Raw genomic sequence first — 12,440 nt, 5'->3', positions numbered from 1 at the left:
ATAATAATAATAATAATAATAATAATAATAATAATAATAATAATAATAATAATAATAATAATAATAATAATAATAATACCAGGAGGTACACCTCAACAAAGATGTCACTACTAAAGGGATTGAGTAATGTGCTATTTCAAGGTTTCGTAAACTAACTGGATGTCTTTTTTTTGGGGGGGGGGGTGTATCACAGTTTACAACAACTACTTCAAGAAATTTAGCCTTTTCTCCATAGATGTCTCTATTTAAGAACTGATGTCATGCACTCTGGTGCAACGTGGAATAACTAGAAATTTAAAGAAATTTTGTGTTTATAGGTTTTCTGAACTGAATTGACTTTCCTTGTTTTTGACACTTCAAGGTTTGCAACACTTCTTACTCATCCCGCCAGCTTTGGAGTCTGGCCAATAAGGAATTTTGTGTATTTATTTTTTCAGCCAATTACTGGCTTCTTGTAACTTTTTGACTATCCAATAAAAATAAGAGGGTGTGTCCGGATTTAGTCCAGAGCCTTCTCGAACCTTCCTCTCTGGTATAAAAGTTGACCTCTTTCCGAGCTAAATGGTCTTATTGATCGCCGTATTACTGAGTATGTGTGTTAAGAGAGGAGGCGGGGGTCCTCATTCTTCGGCAGGCAGAACATCAGCCCAGGTAATGGCCACCACATTTCTATCTCAGTAGTTATCTCCGCAAGCCGACCCGAGGGGAAGGTTCCCTATCTTTCGTAATGAAACTGTAATGTTTCTCAAATGTAAACCTTCCTTCTGCTCATGTAATAGTTCAAGTTAGTCAAAGGTACTTAACTGAAAACCGAGGATAGAGAGTGCATTACCCTCTCGAATTCCCCTTCAATTAATCTTGAGGTGACTACGATTTTGTAACTGGTAAATTGTAAATTAACTTGTCCATCTGGTCACCTCAGTAGTTTGGGATTAGCCTCTGGCCTCTGCATCATCGGGCCACCAGCCCAAGTAGGGTTTTTACCTTGATTTCAAGGAGTGCAAGTGTACGCCTCCATACATTTTTGAGTTTAGGCCAGTAATTTAACCTGTTCTTTTCTCGAAGGCCCGGTAGAATGGGTACTAGTCTCCTTGGTTGAATCATAGAGCATAGAGGCTCTTTTGTAAAGTAATAGATGTTTGTGTAATTTTGAGTAGTGCCTTTGGAAGCCAGTAACTTGCAACCTTTGGAGCAAAGTGATCTTGGAAATTGTGTTTTGAATATCCTGTAAAAGTAATTGGGAGATTCGTCTCCTTGTCTATTTGTCTGTACGCTAGATTAGTGATGTAACGACTTCTGTAAATAGGGAGCTCAAATCGTAACGAACCTTTTCTAGGTTTTCTCTTTTTCTTCTCTGTACCTGAAATCTGTTGTTTGCGTTCCACGAAAACTCGGTAATAATAATAATAATAATAATAATAATAATAATAATAATAATAATAATAAAAAAATAAAATGGTGTATGTCATCAGTGTAGGCTTCGTGGTAACTCAATGAGGATGAAATGAATGGCGAATACGTCATACACACCCACTTCCCAAGCCAGGGGAATTAACAGTACCGGTACGAGGGGGTTGATTCTGAGAATTGAACCGGGGCATCGGACCCAAGGCAAGCATTCTATCCATTTAGCCACAAAGCCGGACAATAATTTGCTAAACCTTAGACTACCATCTCCACTGATCAGGTGTTGAGTATTGACAGTACTAGAGGCCAGGAGAAGAGCTTGTGAAGCAGCCTTGACAACACAGCAGGTTTCTCCGTTGGGAATTGGCTGCAGCTCAGGCTTGACGTTCACTAAACAAATTATCGAAAAGGGGTAACCTAAGTCTACTGGTAGCCCAAATCTTGATCCCAGCATACGCCACTGCTTCTGTCGATTGCTATGATGTCAGCACGCTTATGAAAGCCCTCAAATGGAATACATGGCACTTCTTCAAATCCATGCATTAACAGATGAAAGACGTGGACTAAACTAGGATGTCTCGTTGTTGCAGCCACTATCAGCAGGTCGTTGGAAAATTTGTGTGAGGATCTGAAGATACCCACAAAGACATCCTCATGTAGGCGAAAGATTAATAAAAAGGAGTCAATAGTAAAAAATGTCCGGCTCCATGGCTAAATAGTTAGCATGCTGGCCTTTGGTCACAGGGATCCCGGGTTCGATTCCCGGCAGGGTCGGGAATTATAACCACCATCATCATTTCATCCTCATCATGACGCGCAGGTCGCCTATGGGAGTCAAATCGAAAAGCCTGCACCTGGCGAGCCTAACATGTCCTCGGACACTCCCGGCACTAAAAGCCATACGCCATTTTTATTGTTATAGTAAAAAATGAGGTCATTACTCACCTCGTAAAGAAAGGTGTCAAAATGTCGTCTATTATTCTCACTGAATTTTCCACATCTTTTGGAGGGTTACGAATAAGGTACGTGTATTCTTTTATTTAAGGAATTACACATTCATGGAATGGAAACGTCTTCAAATTAGGAAATGTTACCGTCAAATGAATTTAATTAAGTCTGAGAACAAAACTAAGGCACTATAATACCGTGATCAAACCAGAAGGAGACCTGCTGCGGATTTAACAAGCAGAGGATTGCTGGAACAAGTGGAGAAGAAAAAAAGGAAGATCCCAAGGAAGATTCTGGTACCTATACACATTGGTGGACAACGAAGATTGAGACCTAACAAAGAGACTGAGGGAATTATAGAGTCAGCCTTTCTTGATTCATACCGTAGTTGTTACTCCGTGGTCTATAGTGGCCAAAATCGAACAGAAGAAGAAGAAGAAGAAGTAATCTATATACGTACTACTGGACATAAAGAAATGAAATTTTGGGGATACATTTATATTAGGGTGTAAGTGCTCACTAAGTGAGGATTTTTTGATATTCCGTCGCTAAGGGAGTGAAAAGGGGGGTGAATATTTAAAATGAGGATATCCATAATCAAAAAATAAAAGGTTTACAGACGTAAAAATTGGTATTTGGAATCTCCTTTAAAAATAAAGAAACACGTATTTTTGTTTAGGGAAAATCTCATTAGGGGGGGGGCGGGGTGAAAAAGGGGAAAAGTGGTTGATCACCTAATATGAGGAGACTTATATCTCAAAAACTAAAGATGTTACAGACATGAAAATTGGTATTTGGAATCTCCTTTGAAAATAAAGAAAAACGTATTTTTTTTGTGTTTCTGAATAATCCGATGAATAGGGGGGGGTGACAAACGGGGTGAATTTTTAAAAAGACTATATCTGCAAATTATCTCAGATACGTAACGAATTACAGATTTGAAAACTGGTATTTGGAATTTCCTGTAAAAGTAAAGAAACATTTTCTTCGGAAAATCCACTTAAGTGGAACTGATAAAGAGGGCGAAATTTTAAAATTAGCATATCTACAGTATATCTCAAAAACTTAACATGTTGCTGAGGTGAACATTGGCATTTGGAATCTCCTTTAAAAATAAGGAAACACGTATTCTTTGGATTTTAGAAAAGCCGTTAACGGGGGGGGGGGGAATTGAGAAATTAGTTGAATTATTTGTTTGAGAACACGCATTTGGGGGGGGGATCAACTTGGTAGGGAGGGGGGGGGTGAAAACGGAGATGATTTCCTTTTACGAGGATACATATATCTCAAAAACTGAAGAAGTTACAGTCGTGATAATTGGTATTTGGAAGCTCTTTTACAGAAACGGGTACTGTTTGTTTTTGGAAAATTCACCTGAGTGGGAAGTGTGAAAGGAAGTGAAAAAAATTGAATTCTTTTTCTGGAGAAACTTATATCTCAAAACTGAAGGTTACGGACATGGAAATTGGTATTTGGAATCTCCTTTAAAAATAAAGAAACAAGCAATTTTTTAGTGTGCGGGGGGGGGGGGGGGGCAACTTAACGGGCGGGGATGGGGGGTGGAGTGAAAAAAGAGTTTAATTCTTTTCCTGAGGATACTTATATCTTAAAACTGAAGGTGTTACAGTCGTGATAATTGGCATTTGGAAGCTCCTATATAAATAAAGAAACAAGTATTTTTGCTTTTCGGAAAATACATTTAGGGAGGGGGGGAGTGAAAGGAAGTGAAAAAATTTAATTCTTTTTATGGAAAAACTCACATGAGAACTTTTGCATTTGAAATTTCTTTTAAAAATAAAGAAACACGCATTTTTGGAGGGGGGAGGGGAGAATCAACTTAACGGGCTGGGGTAAAAAAGGAGTTCAATTCTTTTTATGAGGATACTTATATCTCAAAAACTGAAGATGTTAGAGGCATGAACATTTGTATTTGGAATCTTCTTGAAAAAGAAGAAAAGAAGCACGTGTTCTTTTGTATTCGGAAAATCCACTTAAGGGGGCGAGTTAATTGAAAAAATTGTTGAATTCTTTGTATGAGGATACTTATATCTCAAAAACTAAAGATGTTGAAGACGTGAAAATTGGTATTTGGAATCTCCTTTAAAAAATAAACACACCTGAAGCCTTTACAGACTTGAAAGTTGGTATTTTGAATTTACTTTCAAAATAACGAAACACGTATTTTTTATTTTCGTAAAGTCCACTTAAGGCGGGAGAGGGGTGGAAAGAAGTGACGAAGAAGAAGTTGAATTATTTTTATGAGTATAGATTTATCTAAAAAACTGAAGGTGTTCCAGACGTACAGACATGAATACTGGTATTTGGAATATCCTTAAAAGTAATGAAGGGGCTGCCTGGCCGAGGCGAAAAAGGCGTGCTCGGTTCGCCCGGAAGGACGTGGGTTCGAATTCCCGCCAGGAAGTCGTAAAATTTAAGAAACGAGATTTCTACTTCCGGAGGTGCACATGGCCCTGAGGTCCACTCATCCTACACCAAAAATGAGTACCAGGTTAATTCCTGTGGGCAAAGGCGGCCGGGCGTAGAGCTAACCACTCTACCCCATCAAGTGCCGAGGTTAAGGACGGTGGAAGCCTTTGCCTTCCACCCCTCCAAGGGCCTTCATGGTCTGTACGGAGATGACTTTGCTTTGCTTTACGTAAAAACTGAAGGTTACAGACGTGAAAATTGGTATTTGGAATCTCGTTTAAAAATAAAGAAACATGCATTTTTGTTTTTGGAAAACACACTTAGATGGGGGTGGGGGAAGGACTGATCAAGGGGTTGAATTCTTTTTATGGGGATACTTATGTATATCGCAAAAACTGAAGATGTTACAGATGTGGGAATAGGTATTTGGAATCTCCATTAAAAATACAGAAACATGTATTTATTTTTTCGACTTGAGAGAAGACTGTTTCTCACATGTACAGTTCTATGTCGCATGGTCGTCTTAGCCTCAAAAGGTAATACTACAAACATGGGTTACAAAGAATTTCAGGGGTAAATGAAACTCACTTTTTGGGTGAGATTTTTTACGTTTGGAATCTTCAGATAATGTCTCAGTACAATGCTGAGGAACGATTACTTTGATCAAATTATGAAATCCACGCGAGCGAAGCCGCGGGTAATTGCTAGTTAATGTAAAATTTCAGTGAAGAGACACAATTATTTCGTTTGGTGAACAATGAAAAATATTTTAGGCGTGGTTTTGTGATAAAACTTATGAGAGATATAGAGTAGCAGTGAATGGAAGCAGTATCCCCTGCAAGTCGTAAGAGGCGACTAAAAGTGTAACCCCCGGGGATGTGAACCCAGCGACCATGGGCCTCTAGTTTCAGTGTGCATTGTGCCATCCTTCATACAAGACCTCACTCTAATATTACGTTTACAAAAGCTAGAAGATCTTCGTTTTTCAAATCATCCGACATCTCTTAAGAGGAGACGGTACTTTCTCTAATCACTTGACCTCGTTGACGGGTTATTTCTTGCAGTAATCACATCCAGTCGACCATGAGTAACAGGAGAAGAGACAGGGCACATGTCAAGTAACAAGAACAGTTAGTAACGCTATTGTTACAGGGTTTATCATCCCACAACCAGACGCGCACGTCGCCCGTCGGTGTCAAACAGAAAGACCTGCAAGAGGTGAGCCGAACATGTCGTCGGGCACTAAAAACCATACGATTTAAAAACATTGCAGGTCATCATATTTAGTGACCTCTGGACTCAGCAACATATGGGTATTCAGAGTCACGTCTTCTTCTTCTTTTCTCAATGGTAATATTTCAGCACCTTCCTGATCAATAAAGGCATAGCTAATAACGGAGAAATTAGTCATTTCCTGTCTTGATCCTCTTAATATTGCTATGCCACTTTATATAGTCTAGTGGCCGCCTCACCGCACCGCTTTTTGCGGTTTATCCATAACCACTTAGTTTCTGGCGGTGTTAAGTGGGGATCCAAACAGTTTCTAGAAATTTCGCCACAAACAAACAAACAAACAAACAAACAAACAAAAATGTAAGTGTATGAGCTCTGCTGAGTAACGACTAGTGCGTCTGGGTGTCAAGAAAGGACTGGTCATCCTGAAATAGTATTTTGTAGCCCAGCGGATAAACCACGTCACTCCTCATTCTGCATAGCACGACACATTCTGGTACCGCCATTGCTTTTTTCGGTTTATCCATAACCACTTAGCTTCTGGCGGTGTTAAGTGGGGATCCAAACAGTTTCTAGAAATGTCGCCACAAACAAACAAACAAACACACTAAAAACTTCCCACTTGTAAATTTTCTTCACTACACGGAAAAACATATGTTTTAATGTTGGAAATGCGTTTTAGCAAAATAGGGGTCCCCATACTACGAAAAACGTAAATTTAAGCAATTTCCTCAATTGTGCCGAAAGTTGAAAGGCTAAAGGGCCCAGAGAGGTTTCAAATTGTGCGTCTTGGACAGCCCCATCAATATAAAAAACACATTTCGAAAATCAATACCAGCCTCAATGCAGTTCCGGAAAAACTCTGCATTGACTCACATTAGCGCTCGTAGTGGTGCTTATGTGAAACTCGGCAGTGACTCACATCAGCGCGCATAGTGGTACTTAAGTGAAACTCTGAATTGACTCCCATTTGCGCTCGTAGTGGTGCTTAAGTGAAACCCTACATTGACTCACATTAGCACCCGTAGTGGTGCTCAAGCAAGGCACTCCACTGACTCACATTAGCGCTCGTAGCGGTGCCTAAGTAAAACTCTGTTTTGATTCACATTAACGCTCGTAGTAGTAAAGAAATACCAAAAGCTAATCTAATCGACCGGGTCACGATGATTAAGTAAAGGACTGTACATTTTAGGAATAAACAAAGAATATATTCTTATGCTTTAATATATTTTATTTACCTAAAATTCGTAGCTCATAACCCTAGGATGTGTTCAACACTGAGTTGCTTGCCTGCCTGAAGTGAAGTGTGGATTTTTGGGTTTAGAACACGAGAAACTGGTTTTGTTGCCTCTTGATAGCCTCTTGTAATGCACCCACAGCAGAGAGAGAGAGAGAGTTCCGATAAGTCGAAAGAAGAATGAGTGCATGCACAAAAGAATAGTAAGGCCCATGTATTGTGAAAAACGAGAGACATTCTATGCCTAGTAAATATTATAATAATAAAATTATTATTATTATTATTATTATTATTATTATTATTATTATTATTATTACTATTATTATTATTATTGACCAGCCCTGAGGTGTATGGGTTCGTACGTTTTCCAGCCAGTTCAAGAATTTAATTTTGGAACGAGGCCCGTGACACTCTGCACTGACTCAAATTAGCGGTTCACTCGATACGAGACTTCCTAGAGCTCTTAGTTACAGGAAGAAAGCGCAAAGTGAGAAGATAACGCTATTCAACTAGTGTACACAGACAAACAATGGTTGCTATAGTCACAACAGTGTCGGGTTGTTGATAGCGCTACTGACCTAGTGTACATCGACAAACACCCGTTGCTATAGTGTCGGGAAACTGATGACGCTACTCACCTAGTGTACATAGATAAACAATCGTTACAATAGTGTCGGGTTGTTGATGACGCTACTGACCTAGTGTACATAGACAAACACTGGTTGCTATAGTGTCGGGAAATTGATGACGCTACTCACCTAGTGTACATAGACAAACACTGGTTGCTATAGTTACAAAAGTGTCTGGTTGTTGATGACGCTACTGACCTAGTGTACATAGACAAACACTGGTTGCTATAGTGTCGGGAAATTGATGACGCTACTCACCTAGTGTATAAAGACAAACACTGGTTGCTATAGTGTCGGGTTGTTGATGACGCTACTGACCTAGTGTACATAGACAAACACTGGTTGCTATAGTGTCGGGAAATTGATGACGCTACTCACCTAGTGTATATAGACAAACACTGGTTGCTATAGTGTCGGGAAATTGATGACGCTACTGACCTAGTGTACATAGACAAACACTGGTTGCTATAGTTACAACAGTGTCGGGTTGTTGATGACGCTACTGACCTAGTGTACATAGACAAACACTGGTTGCTATAGTGTCGGGAAATTGATGACGCTACTCACCTAGTGTATATAGACAAACACTGGTTGCTATAGTGTCGGGAAATTGATGACGCTAATCACCTAGTGTACATTGACAAACACTGGTTGCTATAGTGTCGGGAAATTGATGACGCTACTCACCTAGTGTATATAGACAAACACTGGTTGCTATAGTGTCGGGAAATTGATGACGCTAATCACCTAGTGTATATAGACAAACACTGGTTGCTATAGTGTCGGGAAATTGATGACGCTAATCACCTAGTGTATATAGACAAACACTGGTTGCTATAGTGTCGGGAAATTGATGACGCTACTCACCTAGTGTATATAGACAAACACTGGTTGCTATAGTGTCTGGAAATTGATGACGCTACTGACCTAGTGTATATAGACAAACACTGGTTGCTATAGTTACAAAAGTGTCTGGTTGTTGATGACGCTACTGACCTAGTGTATATAGACAAACACTGGTTGCTATAGTGTCGCAAAATTGATGACGCTACTCACCTAGTGTATATAGACAAACACGGGTATACTTACAAAAGTGTCGGGTTGTTCATGACGCTACCGAGCTAGCGTACATAGAAAAACACTGGTTGCTATGGTCACAACAGAGTCGGGTAATTCATTACGCTACTGATCTAGTGTACGTAGACAAACACTGGTTGCTATAGTTACAATAGTGTCGGGAAACTGATGACGCTACTGACTTAGTGTACACAGACAAACACTGGTTGCTACAGTTACAATAGTGTCGGGAAATTGATGACAGTACAGACCTAGTGTACATAGACAAACACTGGTTGCTCTGGTTGCAATAGCGTCGGGAAATTGATGACGCTACTGACCTAGTGTACACAGACAAACACTGGTTGCTATAGGTACAACAGTGTCGGGTTGTTGATGCCGCTACTGACCTAGTGTACACAGACAAACACTGGTTGCTACAGTTACAATAGTGTCGGGAAATTGATGACAGTACAGACCTAGTGTACATAGACAAACACTGGTTGCTCTGGTTGCAATAGCGTCGGGAAATTGATGACGCTACTGACCTAGTGTACACAGACAAACACTGGTTGCTCTGGTTGCAATAGCGTCGGGAAATTGATGACGCTACTGACCTAGTGTACATAGACAAACACTGGTTGCTCTGGTTGCAATAGCGTCGGGAAATTGATGACGCTACTGACCTAGTGTACATAGACAAACACTGGTTGCTCTGGTTGCAATAGCGTCGGGAAATTGATGACGCTACTGACCTAGTGTACACAGACAAACACTGGTTGCTATAGGTACAACAGTGTCTGGAAATTGATGACGCTACTGACCTAGTGTACATAGACAAACACTGGTTGCTATAGGTACAACAGTGTCGGGAAATTGATGACAGTACAGACCTAGTGTACATAGACAAACACTGGTTGCTCTGGTTGCAATAGCGTCGGGAAATTGATGACGCTACTGACCTAGTGTACATAGACAATCACTGGTTGCTATAGTTACAACAGTGTCGGGTTGTTGATGACTCTACTGACCTAGTGTACATAGACAAACACTGGTTGCTATAGCTACAATAGTGTCGGGAAATTGATGTCGCTACTGACCTAGTGTACACAGACAAACACTGGCTGCTATAGTTACAATAGTGTTGGGTTGTTGATGACGCTACTGACCTAATGTACATAGCCAAACATTGGATGCTATAGTGTCGGGAAACTGAGACGCTACTCACCCAGTGTACATAGACAAACATGGGTTGCTAAAGTGTCGGGTTGTTCACGACTTTACTCACCTAGTGTACATAGACCAACACTGGTTGCTATGGTTACAACAGTGTCGGGTTGTTAATGGCGCAACTGACCTAGTGTACATAGACAAACACTGGTTGATATAGTTACAATAGTGTGGGAAATTTATGGTGCTACTGACCTAGTGTACATTGACAAACACTGGTTGCTATAGTGTTGGAAACTGATGACGCTACTGACCCAGTACACACAGACAAACAATGGTTGCTGTAGTTCCAATAGTGTGGGAAATTGATGGCGCTACTAACCTAGTGTAAATAGACAAACACTGGTTGATATAGTTACAATAGTGTGGGAAATTTATGGTGCTACTGACCTAGTGTACATTGACAAACACTGGTTGCTATAGTGTCGGGAAATGATGACGCTACTCACTTAGTGTACAAAGACAAACACTGGTTGGTATAGTTACACTAGTGTGGGAAACTGATGGCGCTACTGACCTAGTGTACATTGACAAACACTGGTTGCTATATTTACAGTAGTGTCGGGCTGTTGATAACGCTACTGACCAAGTGTACATAAACACTGGTTGCTAAGTTACAATAGTGTCGGATTGTTGATGACGTTACTCACCTAGTGTAAATATAAAAACATCGCTTACTGTAGTTACAATAGTCCCGGTTGTTGATGACGTTATTGACATATTATACATATACAAACCCTGGTTACTATAGTTACAATAGTGTGGGGTTGTTGATGGCACTACAGACCTATTGTACGTAGACAAAGTCTGGTTGCTACAGTTACAACTGTGTCGGTTTGTTGATTACGCTACTGACCTAGGGTACACAGACAAACACTGGGTGCTACAGTTACAACAGTGTCGAGTTGTTGATGCCACTACTGACCTGGTGTATGTAGACAAAAACTGGTTCCTATAGTTATAATAGTCTGGGGTTATTGATGACGCTACTGACCTAGTGTACATAGAAAAAACTAGTTGTTATAGTTACAATAGATCGGCCTTTTTCTGTTGGCGCTACTGATCTAGTGCGCCAGCCCCGTGGTGTAGGGGTAGCGTGCCTGCCTCTTACCCGGAGGTCCCGGGTTCGATTCCCGGCCAGGTCAGGGATTTTTACCTGGTTCATTATTTGTCAATACTGATGTTTGTATCTAAGAGTATAGTACCTCATGAGACGCTGTTCAGTGCGGATGGAATTACCGACTATTTTTGTCAAAAGAAATTCTAACGAGGGAAGTATCCCGGCTTGAACAGCTAAAACCAACAGAAAATGGGCTTAATATATACAGTTGTACCTATGTCAATAGCTATCAAGAACGTTCATCTGTAAACGTACGTGTTCGGTCGCCAGCGCCATCTGACAGTCAGCGCACAGGCCGCGCTGCATTGGAGCTGTACACGCAATGCCTGTTGGTCAGTTGCAGTGTGTCATAGTATAGTGCACACACAAACACTCGACATGGGTAGGTGGAAGTCAATCAACCCTGTGAGTGTTGTGAAATTGCTGAGCGAAAAGGTATGCCGACGCTACATATTGGATAGTGAAGATGTAAGTGGAGTGGAGGATCGGCCATTTCCATGCATGTTATATGATATCATAGCGCAGAAATACAATGGATCTGTAACAGAACTACGTACAAACACATTCGAGAGTAATGGTGACTGTGAGGCGGACGGCGTAGAAGAAACAGCACAGAAGTATGAGGGTTCCAACCGTACCGATAATCCAGCAACGGAAGGAACTACACGTGACAGTGAATTCGCTCCTTCACCCCCAAAACGTATACGAACAAGTGTGATACGAAGTACTGATGGCCGAAATTGGACAACATTTATGAGGATTATTATAATCGCAGTTACAATTCTTATCAGAAACTAATGAAGCGTTATAGGTGCATTAGGGTCGAAATCAAACTGCAAGGTAATTTTAGATTATGTGACGCGCAAAAGGCAAGACCCAGGCCTGTTCAAGGGAAAGAAAAGATTAAAATTGAAGCCCTTAAAAGAGTCTGTAAAAGCACAATTTGACAGACCTAGAGATAATGGATCAGTGGTCACTACTGGCATATTCAAGCGTGGGCTCTGGAGGCCGTTAGAGCAGTTTCTCAGGACAATTTTAAAGCATTGTTGCATTTTGTCAGGGCTTTCAAAGGCGAATATAATATTCCGTCCAGACATACCAGTATGTTCATGGTTCACAAAGAGATTGAAGAAGAGCATGTTATTATACAAAC

At 40.6% G+C, this 12,440-nt stretch overlaps 1 protein-coding gene across 2 annotated transcripts in view; it reads right to left on the bottom strand.

Annotated features, from left to right (window-relative positions):
- Positions 1–12,440, bottom strand: part of LOC136857456 (neural proliferation differentiation and control protein 1) — a 711,810-nt gene that overhangs the window by 365,708 nt on the left and 333,662 nt on the right. The window lies entirely within an intron of this gene.

This window comes from Anabrus simplex, chromosome 1 (genome assembly GCF_040414725.1).
Source record: "Anabrus simplex isolate iqAnaSimp1 chromosome 1, ASM4041472v1, whole genome shotgun sequence".
NCBI lineage: Eukaryota > Metazoa > Arthropoda > Insecta > Orthoptera > Tettigoniidae > Anabrus > Anabrus simplex.
Note: the sequence above shows the minus strand (reverse complement) of the source record. Positions and strands in the feature narration are given on the sequence as shown.